The sequence below is a fragment of the Ahaetulla prasina genome, chromosome 2, assembly GCF_028640845.1.
Source record: "Ahaetulla prasina isolate Xishuangbanna chromosome 2, ASM2864084v1, whole genome shotgun sequence".
Lineage (NCBI taxonomy): Eukaryota > Metazoa > Chordata > Lepidosauria > Squamata > Colubridae > Ahaetulla > Ahaetulla prasina.
This window is the reverse complement of record NC_080540.1, coordinates 171264034-171276478: the sequence shown is the minus strand read 5'-3', so window position 1 is coordinate 171276478 and position 12445 is coordinate 171264034. Positions and strand designations below refer to the sequence as shown.

The window sequence follows — 12445 nt, the reverse complement described above, 5'->3', positions numbered from 1 at the left end:
TGGTTTTTCTTGAAAATCAGAAAAAGTAGTGCCAACTTCATAAGTTCCTCTCCTGCCTCTCTTCCGATGGCTGAGGCTGCTTCTTTTACATCACCCCAAAAACAAAATGGGGTGGTTTTCAAAATTTTTTACTACTGGTTTTGGGGGGGGGGCTTGGTGGGCGTGGCTTGGTGGGAATGGCAGGGGAAGGATACTGTAAATCTCCATTCCCTCCTCACTCCAAGGGAAGGTTACTGCAAAATCCCCATTTCCTCCCAATCAGCTGGGACTTGGGAGGCAGAGAATAGATGGTGGGGGGGGGCAGTCAGAATCTTTACTACCGGTTCTCCAAACTACTCAAAGTTCTCCAGAATTGGTCAGAACCTGCCGAAACCCACCTCTGCCCAAAAAGCTGATGTGGGAAAGACCTAGAGGCAGAAATTAGAAAGTGGGAAATGCTGACAGAGCTGCAGGTCTTCTTCTGAATGGTCCCCTATACTCTGCCATGATCTTCAGGCTGGGAGAAAATTAAACCACTTCTGAAACTGATTTACATTATTTCCGTGTTTACAAGAGGAAGGTAACCAAAATGGCAGTAATAATAATCGTAGAAGTTTTGCTTCTCTGCCCACTTCAGCATTATGAAGATGAGCCCAGCATGGCACTGAGTGTGATGAAAACTGATTATCTATTCACTTATTAGAGAGCAAGTCGGGTTTTATGTTTGGATCGGCAAACCTAGTTTGTTTCGTTCATTTATTTTGCATTTAGTGGGATGAGACATCTTCTCCTATTTTATTTACTTAAATGATACGGTTCCCTTGGGAGAGCACTGAGAAATTTATCTTTTCAGGCAGAGTTCACAAGGGCACAGATCACTAAAGTCCAAACTATGCACTGCTTGCCTCCCTGGAATATAACTGGGGAGATTTCCATCCTTTAGGAAATGAACATCTAAGTATTAGACTCACCACATGGAGGACCATCATCAAGAAACCCTTTGATGGCCAACAGAGATGGCCTGCGGTGTCTAATAAGAATAGATGGATTTGCACTGGGGAACTGAAGAAGTCCCCAGAAAATATAATAAAAGACATCTGTTAATTAATACAAAGTGACAAGCACACCAGCCCATTTTAGTGAAGTCTTGAATTCAGATATGTTTACAGTGGGGAGGTGGTGTAAAATGGCTTCTGTGGTAGAATTCAACAGTCCCAAAGGTGCTTTTTCAAGAGGCAACTTGGACTTCCTGGTTTTTGTTTGAACATGTTTTGCTTCTCATCCAAGAAGCTTTTCGGATGAGAAGCGAAACATCTTCAAAGAAAAATCAGAAAGTCCAGTTGCCTCTTGAAAAAGCACTTTTGGGACAACCAGGCCTTGGATCAGGGATAAAATGCTCCCGGTTCGGACCGGATCACCTGATCTGGTAGCGATGGCGGCAGGCGGTTCACAGAACCAGTAGCAAAAATCTCTGCCCCCCCACCCATGCCCATCTGAGCCGCGCAATCATCAGAGGTTTTTTTTTTTACTTTTAAAAGCATTTTTTTCTTTGGCTGAAAAAACCTCTTCAACTGAAGAGGTTGTTTAAAAAATGCTTTTAAAGGGTTCTGATGATCAGGAAACTCAGCTGGGATCGTCAGAAGCCATTTAAAAGCATTTTTTCTGCAACCTCTTGGGCTGAAGAGGTTGTAAAAATGCTTTTAAAGGGTTCTGACAATCAGGCAACTCAGCTGGGATCGTTGAGCCGAAGAGCTTGTAGAAAAAATGCTTTTAAAAGGCTCAGAGGCTTTTAAAAGCATTTTTTTACAACTTCTTAGGCCGAAAAGGTTGTAGAAAAAATGCTTTTAAAAGTAAAAAAAAAAAGTTGGCCACGCCCACCCAGTCACATTACCCCACCACCAACAAGCCACTTCCACAAAACCGGTAGTACCAAATTTTACATTTCACCCCTGCCTTGGATGACTGAGAATCTCCACAGACATTTAGAATTCAACAGACTGCCTGTCTTGATTGCATCCCCTCTTATCTTTCAAGTTCTCTAAAACCTCGACATATTTTCTTTTCCATGAGATACAGGATCATGATACTGGCATTTGCCTCATTCAATATGATCTGTATACAGTCCAAACAGTCTCAGCAAACCAAAATTGATTCATCTGAATACATTAAATATGGCCCCCGTGAAGAGGGGGGCATCAAGTTATTTTCCAAAGCACCAGAGGGCAGGACAAGAAACAATGGAGGGAAACTAATCAAGGAGACAAGCAACCTGGTATTAAGGAGAAACTTCCTAACAGTGAGGACGATTAACCAGTGGAACAGCTTGCTTTCAGAGGTTGTGGGTGCTTCATCATTGGAGGTTTTTAAGAAGAGACTGGACAGCCACTCAAATTATATAGCGTCTCCTGCTTGAGCAGCAGGTTGGACTACAAGACTTCCAACGTCTCTTCCAGCTGCTTGAATTAGCATGTAAATATGGGAAAGAAAGAATCACATTGCATATCTGGGATCTATTGTTGGATATCCATGGATTCTAAAGGGATTGACTGTGCCAAATCTATGACAGGGCTCAACCAAAATGGAGCCCTTGATGCCTTCAGAATCCTCCCTAGCAACCTCCCCATCCAGTATCTCTTGATCTTTCTTCAAATCTACAATCCAGGATTTGAATCTGTTCCATGACACCCTCCTGCCTTTTCTTCCGTCACCATCGCTGACCTGTCTTCAATTTATGATGTATTAAAATGCCCAGGTTCTTCCTCCGTAAAGCTCTCTTAAACGTAGAGGTAACGAAAGCCCTGTTTGTGTCTTCTTACATCTCTCTTTCTCTCTTGTGACCTCTGGCTATGCATCTGTAGGAAGTGGGCAAATGCTGGTATTTTTATTACCCCAGTCCCGATCTGCTGCCAAAGCTTTGCATCATTCCTTGGAAAGGGGCTGTGCTCTCTCTTCTGAAAAGGAAGATAAGCCTGGACAGTTAAAAGAGAACCGTTCAAGGAGCCTGCCAAGAGTCAGAGAACTCTCCTGAGTAATGTCCAATGTTTTCCCCAAAACTTCTCAGAAGACCGGTGTGCTGTCTCTGCATTTCCTTTCTCCTCAGGCCTTTTGCCAATGGAGGGCCCTCAATCTCTCCTTTCACAACAACATCTCATACTTCTGAGATGGATGGCAGATTTGCACATCGTTCTGTTTTAGGGGTTCATGGGATAGATTTAACCCTCTGTCCAGATCCAGTACTCAGGCCATTTACTGTTACATGTACTGAACCTATTCACATTTTCAAGTAATTGTCAGGGTAACCGTGGCTCAAAATCAGTAAAATGGACAGACTAACGGAGCGATTTCTCAGTATTGGCCTCTAACCTGTGAATTCCTTTCTGAGAGATAAAATGACTAATTTCTCTTGTGGCTGAGTCTTAACAGGTTTTAAAAATCCTCCTGCTCTCTCTCTAACCTTGTTGCTTAATGGCATCGTGAAATTTTTATTGTCTCTAATTTATTTATTTTTATTTAAAATATCTTATATTTAATCTGATTTTAATTAACGTTTTGTGTTTAAGATCATGGGAAGATTATGCCTTCAAAGAGTAAGACATGGATTAAAAAGAAACCCAATAAATAGCCAAGAGTTCTGAACTCCTGCCATGCCCATTCATGGCTGGTATGCAAGGCTTGTATTATTTATTAAATATATGCACATCCCACCCTTTGTCCGAAAAACTCAAAACAGCAAAAAGTCTAATGTTTTTCTCATAGCAAGCTTGGCAATAAAGTTAGGCAGACACAGGCAACCTGTAGTCAGGTGTTCTAGACAAAACCCAACCACCATCAGCCATAACTAATTATATGTTATGGGAATTATTTTTCAAAATATCTGGAGAGAACCATTTTGCTTAATCCTGGGTCAAGGTAAGGATAAGTTGATTCGAAATACGAAATACGAAATATGAAAAATACGAAAATAATAATAATAATAATAATAATAATTCCCCCCATCCCCAAAATTTAATGGCTGAACAGGGTCTTATATCTAGAGTAGGTCTCTATATACCTTAGTTCTGTATTCTAATTCTTAGAAGATGAATTAGTTTCAGTACAGGTAATCCTCGGCTTACAACAATTTATTTAGTGACCGTTCAAAGTTACGACAGCACTGAAAAAAGTGTTGTAGGACCATTTTTCACATCACTTTGATCATGTGACCATGGGGATGATGCAGATGATGGCTTAAATAGGGTTTTAAATATGGATTTTATTGGGGTTTATTTTTTATATTTTGTATGGTATTTTAAATTTAGGCTATTTTGAATAAGTTTTTTAAAATGTGTTTTATTGTAATATATTGTATTATTTTATTTGCCTGTTCACCACCCTGAGTCCTTCGGGAGAAGGGCGGTATAAAAATTAAATTATTATTTAAAAAAGTAGCCCCATGGTCACCTGATCAAAATTCAGATGCTGTGGCATCATACAGGTGGCCCTCGACTTAGGACCACAACTGAGCCCAAAATTTCTGTTGTTAAGTAAGACATTTGTTAAATGAGTTTTGCCCCATTTACAGCCTTTCTTGCTTACAGCTGTTAAATGAATCACTGCAGATGATAAGTTAGCAACCCGGTTGTTAAGTGAATCGGGCTTCCCCATTGACTTTGCTTGTCAGAAGGTCGCAAAAGGGGATCAAATGACCCCGGGACACTGCAAGCATCATAAATATGAACCGGTTGCCAAGGATCTGACTTTTGATCCCGTGATCATGGGGATGCTACAAAGGTTGTAACTGTGAAAAATGGTCACAAGTCACATTTTTTTAGTGCTGCTGTAACTGTGAACGGTCACTAAATGAATTGTTGTAAGTCGAGGACTACCTGCATTTATGATATTTGCAATGTCCTGGGATCCTGTGATCCTATTTATGACCTTCTGACAAGCAAAGTCAATTGGAAAACCAGATTCACTTCACAAGCATATTATTAATATTAACAGCTGCAGTGATTCACTTAACATCTGTGTCAAGAAAGGTTGTGAAACGGAGTAAAACTCACTTAAGAAATGTCTCACTTAGTAACATAAATTTTGGGTACAGTTGTGGTCCTAAGTCGAGGATTTCCTGTATTGTTAACTAACAGTGTTACAGCTTTGAGCTCTGCATTATGTAGCTGAAGGGCTACATAAACCCAGAATTTCACTTGTAGTCCCCTTATAATATTAACACTTAATATTAACCCAGGATCAGTGCAACATCTTTTCAAGATAACTCTTGTTTTTAGAGGGGTTGTGTTTCTTTTTATCCATATTCTCCCTTCAGTCATAGCCATGTCAAGGCTGCCCTATCATTAACTTGCCCATGTAGAGTTCAATAAAAAGCAAGATAATTATAATAAACCATTAAGAACCACCTTAAGCAAATAAGGAGCTTTAAAGTTGACCATCATCAAGTTAGGTAACTGACTGAGCAGGGATTCACGTCCTCACTAGGATGAAATATCTTTATCTCCCATTTAAAGTGTACGACATCAACATTCTAAAAATCTGTATGCATCTTTACATTATTTCATTAACATGTTGAAGATTTGGAATATACAGTGTACCCTTCTTAAGAGTGAAGCTAACATTAGCTGTGTTGCCTGAGGATGGTGCGGTCAGTAATTCAATTTATCTGAAATATGGCAGGCTGGAGAGAAAGTTGTTTCAGGGCTACATCAACGTTCCTAACTTATTCTTTTATTTTTATTTATTTATTTTTGTCACACAGTATATATAAGCATAAGCATGAAATAACTATACAATATATAAGCATATATATGAGTATGAGTATGTAATAACTATATTAATTGGATATAACCTAGGAAAACAATAGGACAGGAATGGTAGGCACGTTTGTACTCTTATGAACGCCCCTTACAGACCTCTTAGGAATGGGGTGAGGTCAATGGTAGATAGTTTTTGGTTGAAGCTTTTGGGATTTTGGGAAGAGACCACAGAGTCAGGTAGTATATTCCAAGCATTAACAACTCTGTTACTGAAGTCATATTTTCTGCAATCAAGATTGAAACGGTTAACATTGAGTTTAAATCTATTGTGTGCTCGTGTATTGTTGCAATTGAAGCTGAAGTAGTCTTTGACAGGAAGGATATTGTAACAGATGATTCTATGAGTTAAACTCAGGTCATGTCGAAGGCGGCGTAGTTCTAAACCCAGGATTTCAAGTCTGGTGGCATAAGGTATTTTGTTGTATTTGGAGGAGTGGAGTACTCTTCTTGTAAAATATTTCTGGACACGTTCAATTGTATTGATGTCAGAAATGTGGAATGGGTTCCAAACAGTCGAGCTGTATTCAAGAATTGGTCTAGCAAATGTTTTATATGCTCTGGTTAGTAGTGTAGTGTTTTTGGAGAAGAAGCTATGCAAGATTAGGTTTACAACTTTTAAGGCCTTTTTTGCGATGTAGTTACAGTGGGCTTTGGCACTTAGATCATTTTATATGAAAACTCCAAGATCTTTAACAGGGTGGGGGTCATCAGTAAGGTAATGTCCATCAAGCTTGTACTTAGTGTTTAGGTTCTTTTTTCCAATATGTAAGACTGAGCATTTGCTGGTTGAGATTTGAAATTGCCACGTTTTAGACCATTCAGATAAGAAGTCCAGGTCTTTTTGGAGGATAGCTGTATTGTTGGTGTTAAATAGTTTGACATTATCAGCAAAGAGAACACAATTACTTATAATATAGTCACAGAGATCATTAATGTATAATATGAAGAGTGTTGGTTCAAGAACGCTGCCTTGGGGAACACCACTTTTAACAGGAATAGGATTTGATAGAGCATTGCCAATTTTGACCACTTGTTGTCTGTTTGATAGAAAAGTTGATATCCAATTGTGGAGGGGTCCTGAGATGCCATAGGATTTTAGTTTTAGGAGAAGTTTATCATGTACTACTGAGTCAAAAGCTTTGCAGAAGTCTATGTTGATTGCATCTATTGTTTTGCCCTGATCAAGATTTGTAGTCCATATGTTTTTGCAGTGAAGAAGTTATAAATTACATGATAAATTTTTTCTGAAACCAAATTGTTTATTAGAGAGTAGGTTGTTTGTTTCTAGATGGAGGGTAATGGATTGGTTGATGATAGATTCCATTACTTTACAGGTGACACAACAAAGAGAAATAGGTCTGTATCTTTTTGCTATCTAATTCAGAGTTGAATGAGGGTAACCCAGTGGTGGGATTCAGCCAGTTCGCACCACTTCGGGAGAACCTGTTGTTAACTGCAGTTTGGCAAACTGGTTGTTGGAAGAAATCATTAGGGCAGAGAACCGGTTGTTAAATTACTTGAACCCAACCACTGGGCTAACCTAAAGACTCTTCTAAGGCTACCAGCCTTTGATATAATCAGAAAGCTGGGCTAAACTATGCAGCATCCCTCCCCCAGTCTATAGTCCTATAGGTGTACTTATCTGGGGGAAAGTCTAGTGCAGTGATGACAAACCTATGGCACGTGTTCCAGCGCTCTGGCATGCATTCCAGTTTGGGCACTCGATGCCCAAAAGGTTCAACATCACTGGTCTAGTGGAAGTCATGAGTCCATGAATCCTTATAGAAGGTACAATACATGAGCTGTGGTTTCAATGGCCCCATGTTCACAAGAGGCACAATCTCAGCTCATATGGGACTTTTTTGTATCGGCTCTCCAGAACTGCTATGACAATGTGCTAGAGTTAGTGCCCTCTGAAATTTAGAGACCGTTATAGAAATCTCTTGCTGGTTTGTGAACAGGGCCTGACTGATAGAGCAGACAGATAACATGCCTTGTGGAACATATTCTGAAGCTGATGTTGAAGCCTCAAGGTACAGTGCTGAACGTATGTAACCCCTGCAGTCAATGTACTCCCCATTGAGCGTGAAGCTCGATGATCAAAGCTCTTGATGTTGGGAGATAGCAACCTCCCACCTCTTTTCCTCCAGCCTTGTACTTTCAGGCTCAGCAACAGAATATAATGGATCTGGAGTGTTGGTTAATCATTTCAAAACATATTCAGAATGAGCAATTACTGCAGGCTCTTTTCCAGCTTATCACTGGAAAGTGTTGAAGGAAATACATTCAGGGTGGTGGGGTGCTCCCTGCAGCCCATTGGTTTTTGGACATTGCAACCTAAAAGCTCTCTATTAAAAGCCCATAACAATGTATTTGAGAAAGTGGAGGGATGTTTGCAAAAACATCTACACTATGATACGGTTTGATCCTTCTCGCTGGCTGGCAAAGGACTGTGCGAGGACTGAGGGAGGGAATTTTATTTAATCATTCTCAACCAGGGCAGTTTTTCTAGACAATAAACAAAGAAGGAAGGTCCTCGCCCTTAGGAGCATGCAACACAAGCTTAGTCTCAACAGTGTTGATAGGAAGACAGGAAAAGGAGGGGAGTGATAGGCAAGAAGAAGAAACTTACACACTTGGCATTCTTTGGGTTCAAGGAGGGTGCACCAAATGTTCAGGGCAAACATCCAGGGCTATCCTCAGCAGGAAACCCTCCAAAGGCAGCTGGCTTGGATTAACATAATTTTAAAGTACGCAAACGAAACAAGGTACATTGTCACCTGAAGAGGGAAAATCCAGGTTGACATGCTAAGTTGAAGGGGATTCCCTGAAAGACCATAAAATACAGACACTAATAATGCTTAATTGCACAACTGTTTCTGTGAATATGTATTAAGGACTTAATGAAAAAATGGATTTGATTCCTAGAGGACCAAGGGAGTAAGGCCGATAGGTAACAACAGAATAGAGCAAATCCATGCAGGAATGGAGACATATATATATATATATATAAAGTAACTGCAAGGGCTCTCCCAATGATATGTGTATATCCTGGTATTGGCTTTCTGTATTCAGAAAAATGAGTTTCCTTGTGTGTCCTTGGAACCTATTTCATGCATGAACTCATACCGATTTCTGAAAAATGCACCAAGAAAATAATTATTTGACCCACTTAGAATTTTTTTTTAATATTAGATTTTAAAACTGATTTTAAAAGCTGGATTTTGCAATCTTCACATCTCAGTATCAATTGACATAGAAGTATCCATTAATAGGCACTTATTTGCATTATTTATTTTTATTTTAATCTGGTTTTGCAGTTAGGACACCAACGTTTTGCATCTAGTCAACAGAAATCTTAAAACACAACTGATCTTTTAAGATGTTTAATAATTTCAAGCATACATATTTTATATTACATTCAATACTTTTTCTGCACTCTTCTCTAAATTGTACCGTTCACATGAATTTCTTTTGATCCACTGCACAGATAAATTGATACATTTATTTACCGATAAAGCAAGTCAATTAACAATATCACTGAACAAACTGCTAGCGTTGTTAATGAAAACCAACATGGAACAGTTGGTAGAAAATGAATTTAGATATGGGACATGCAAAGTTCCCATATCTAACAATAAAGATCTGTGAATCAAAATTAAAATGAATATTTGCAAATATTTGATAGGTATGGAAACGCCTGACTTCCATGCACAACTTTTGAATGATAACTTTTTAAATTAAAAAAACAACTTTGTGTGCATATAGAATGTACAGTTTCATCACAAAACAGACAGTTAATAAACTTTAGCTGTGATGATGTCCAGCATGGTTTGGCTAACATCAATCAAGAGTTAATATTATTGCATATTTCCTATGAAAACCTATTAAACGTTAGTTACCATTGTATGTCATTGTTACCTGGGATTTCATGACAACTAATAAGTACATTGAGCTGCTAATCACCACTATTATATCAGGTGCAAAGAACCAGGAACACTAGCTGAGTTCAGAACACTAGAGAGTTTATTATTGCTACCTGTACACAAAAAACTGGTTAGCTAATGGTCAATGCTAAATTGGTGCTAGATAAGGATAAACAGAATTCACAAGGGACTAGAGTTAGGTCTCCTATGGGAGCCCAAAGATTCCAAACTGATGACATGCTTAACTCTGCCTTATGGTTCAGCCTGCTCATCTTTTATATATTACTTATTAAATAATCCAACACTATTAACTATCACGAAATGTCAAATATCGTGATCAGTTAATTACAATATACTGAACACAACAGCTGAGCAACGTTTAACCACAATATATGTTCTGAGAACACCCAGAATTAGATTTTACAAAGAATGCTGATAATCAGATCATTTTTATTCTAAATAGTGTATCTTGGATTACTCTAGAGTCAAGACTCATTTATTCTACTTCAGAATTTCATAAGTTAACACCACTTTAAGCAGGGCTGGCTATTACAAAAAAAGCCACATCTTCTTTGTACTTTTCTCTCTCTTTCTTTTGACCCGAGTAGAGAAACCTGGCACTGAATATCATCAAAGAACGGAGAGGGCATGAAAAATGATAAAAGCACACATTTTGCATACACAGCTATACCAGGAGTAAACTTGTATAATCCTCTGTAATTGGCTGTAATAAAGCAGTTACGGGTTTTTTTTTCTAACTGGGAGCTGGACAGCATATAAATAAAAATAAAAATAATTTCCTTCCTGCCTTTCCTCAGAAGGAAAAGTTTTGCATGGGCATAAAAAGAACTTTAATGCCGTCCACTTAATTCTGTTTCCTTTATTAGTTCAGGTATTAGAGTCATGTTTGCAAGGTAGACATAAGTCTGAGACATTGGCAAAATTAAAAGCAGCTGGAGGTGACGGTGATTTGTGAAAAATGGGAAGCTACTGGTAGGGAAAAGGTTAAACTTCCCTTTTCATCTTCACTTTTCTAATGCAAATTACAGAGTAAATGTAACATAGGCACACACAGACACCACTGGACATTTTTTTCTGGAAAGGAGACAAAAGCCTAAGGAATTCATGTCAGGGATATAGTAAGTTGTTTTAGTCGAGTGAAAAGAAAGTTGAATTTTAAAATAAGTGTGAAGTTGTTGGGAATCTGAGGCAAAGAATCTAGTTAAATTAGCATTAGTAATCAAACGTGAAACAATTTTTCGCATTCACAAAAGATGTTGGTTGTGATTCAAAGGTAAGTCAACAATCTAACGTTTCTATTGTTATGAGATCAAATAGATTATCTCACACAAGTTTTAAAAGCCTTTCAACTATGCAGACATATTTTCTATTATCAGCACAATTGCGATTGAAAAAAAAAAAAAGTCCTCTAAACTCTAAAGTGTTTCCCAGACATGGACAGATCATTCCAAGTTGGGTAAAAGCAGTTTTTCATTAGGTAATGACGCATTAACCAATTACCCAATCACAACTGGGGTGTTTAAACTGATTTAAAGAGTTGTACTTACATTGGGTAAAAAGGACTCTCTGATGAGCAGCTTTGAGTAATGGAGGAAAAAGATTGGGAAGCACTGATCTAAACTATGTACTTAAACCTAATCCATGTACTTAGTAATCAGCAAAGAATTGCAGAGCCAGTTTAATGTAGTGGTTAAGGTATCAGACTAGAAAATGGGAGACTGTTAAGTTCTAGTTCAGCTGTAGGCATGAATCCAGCTGGGTGACCTTAGGTCAGCCCCTCTCTCTTAGCCCTAAGAAGGAGGCAATGGCAAAGCACTTCTGAAATCTTGCCAATAAAACTGCAGGGGTTTGTCTAGTAGTTGCTAGGAGTGACAGGAAGGAAGGAAGGAAGGAAGGAAGGAAGGAAGGAAGGAAGGAAGGAAGGAAGGAAGGAAGGAAGGAAGGAAGGAAGGAAGGATGTATTTGGGACAATTTTCCAGGAGAGGACCTAATACTTCCTTATGGAAAAGGAAGTATTTTCAAGCATCATGCTCTCAAGCCAATAACAATCAATGAAATTAATAAGATATGGGGAACTCAATGCTTGTCTGAGTTCCCCATATAAGGAGCAGCATGAGGAGAATGTACAGCATGCATGTAGGTCTTTTTTTGAACCTTCTTCATAATTTCTAATTTCAGATATTTTTATCTCCCAGGAAAAAAAACAAACCTTTAATATCTTGTCTGATTTTTTGCTCCTAATTCTAGCCTCTAGCCTCTAGATACCAACTGTGATGTTTTAACAACTACTGCCTTCACACACTAACTGTAGTGGCATTGCATTACTGACTTGAGATCCCCACACAACATTCTACCAATAACTGTTTAAGCAGTCCTGTTCACTTGCCAAACAGTTCCTTCAAATCCAACTTCAATACAGAAGAACAAATGAGTACAAAGTAAGCTAACTCTTGCAGTGTCTCTCTTATTACTCAGAATATATTCTTGACTCAAAACTGGGCTTTTCTGTTTTCCGCAGATTTAGTTTGCCTCCGAAAAACTAGTACACAGCTTTCATTAAATCCCATCTAAGAATGGATTTCAACACACTGTTAACAATCTGTTCACGTAGCAGCAAACTCATTCATTAGAAGTCTTCATCCCTCAGAGAACTATGGTCCTTAGATAAGAAAAGATTGTAACAAAAATGAACACTATATCATACGTAAC

General features: G+C 38.5%; 1 protein-coding gene across 1 annotated transcript in view; it reads right to left on the bottom strand.

Annotated features, from left to right (window-relative positions):
- LOC131190188 (LIM homeobox transcription factor 1-alpha-like) overlaps positions 1–12445 on the bottom strand; it is a 107775-nt gene that overhangs the window by 78675 nt on the left and 16655 nt on the right. The window lies entirely within an intron of this gene.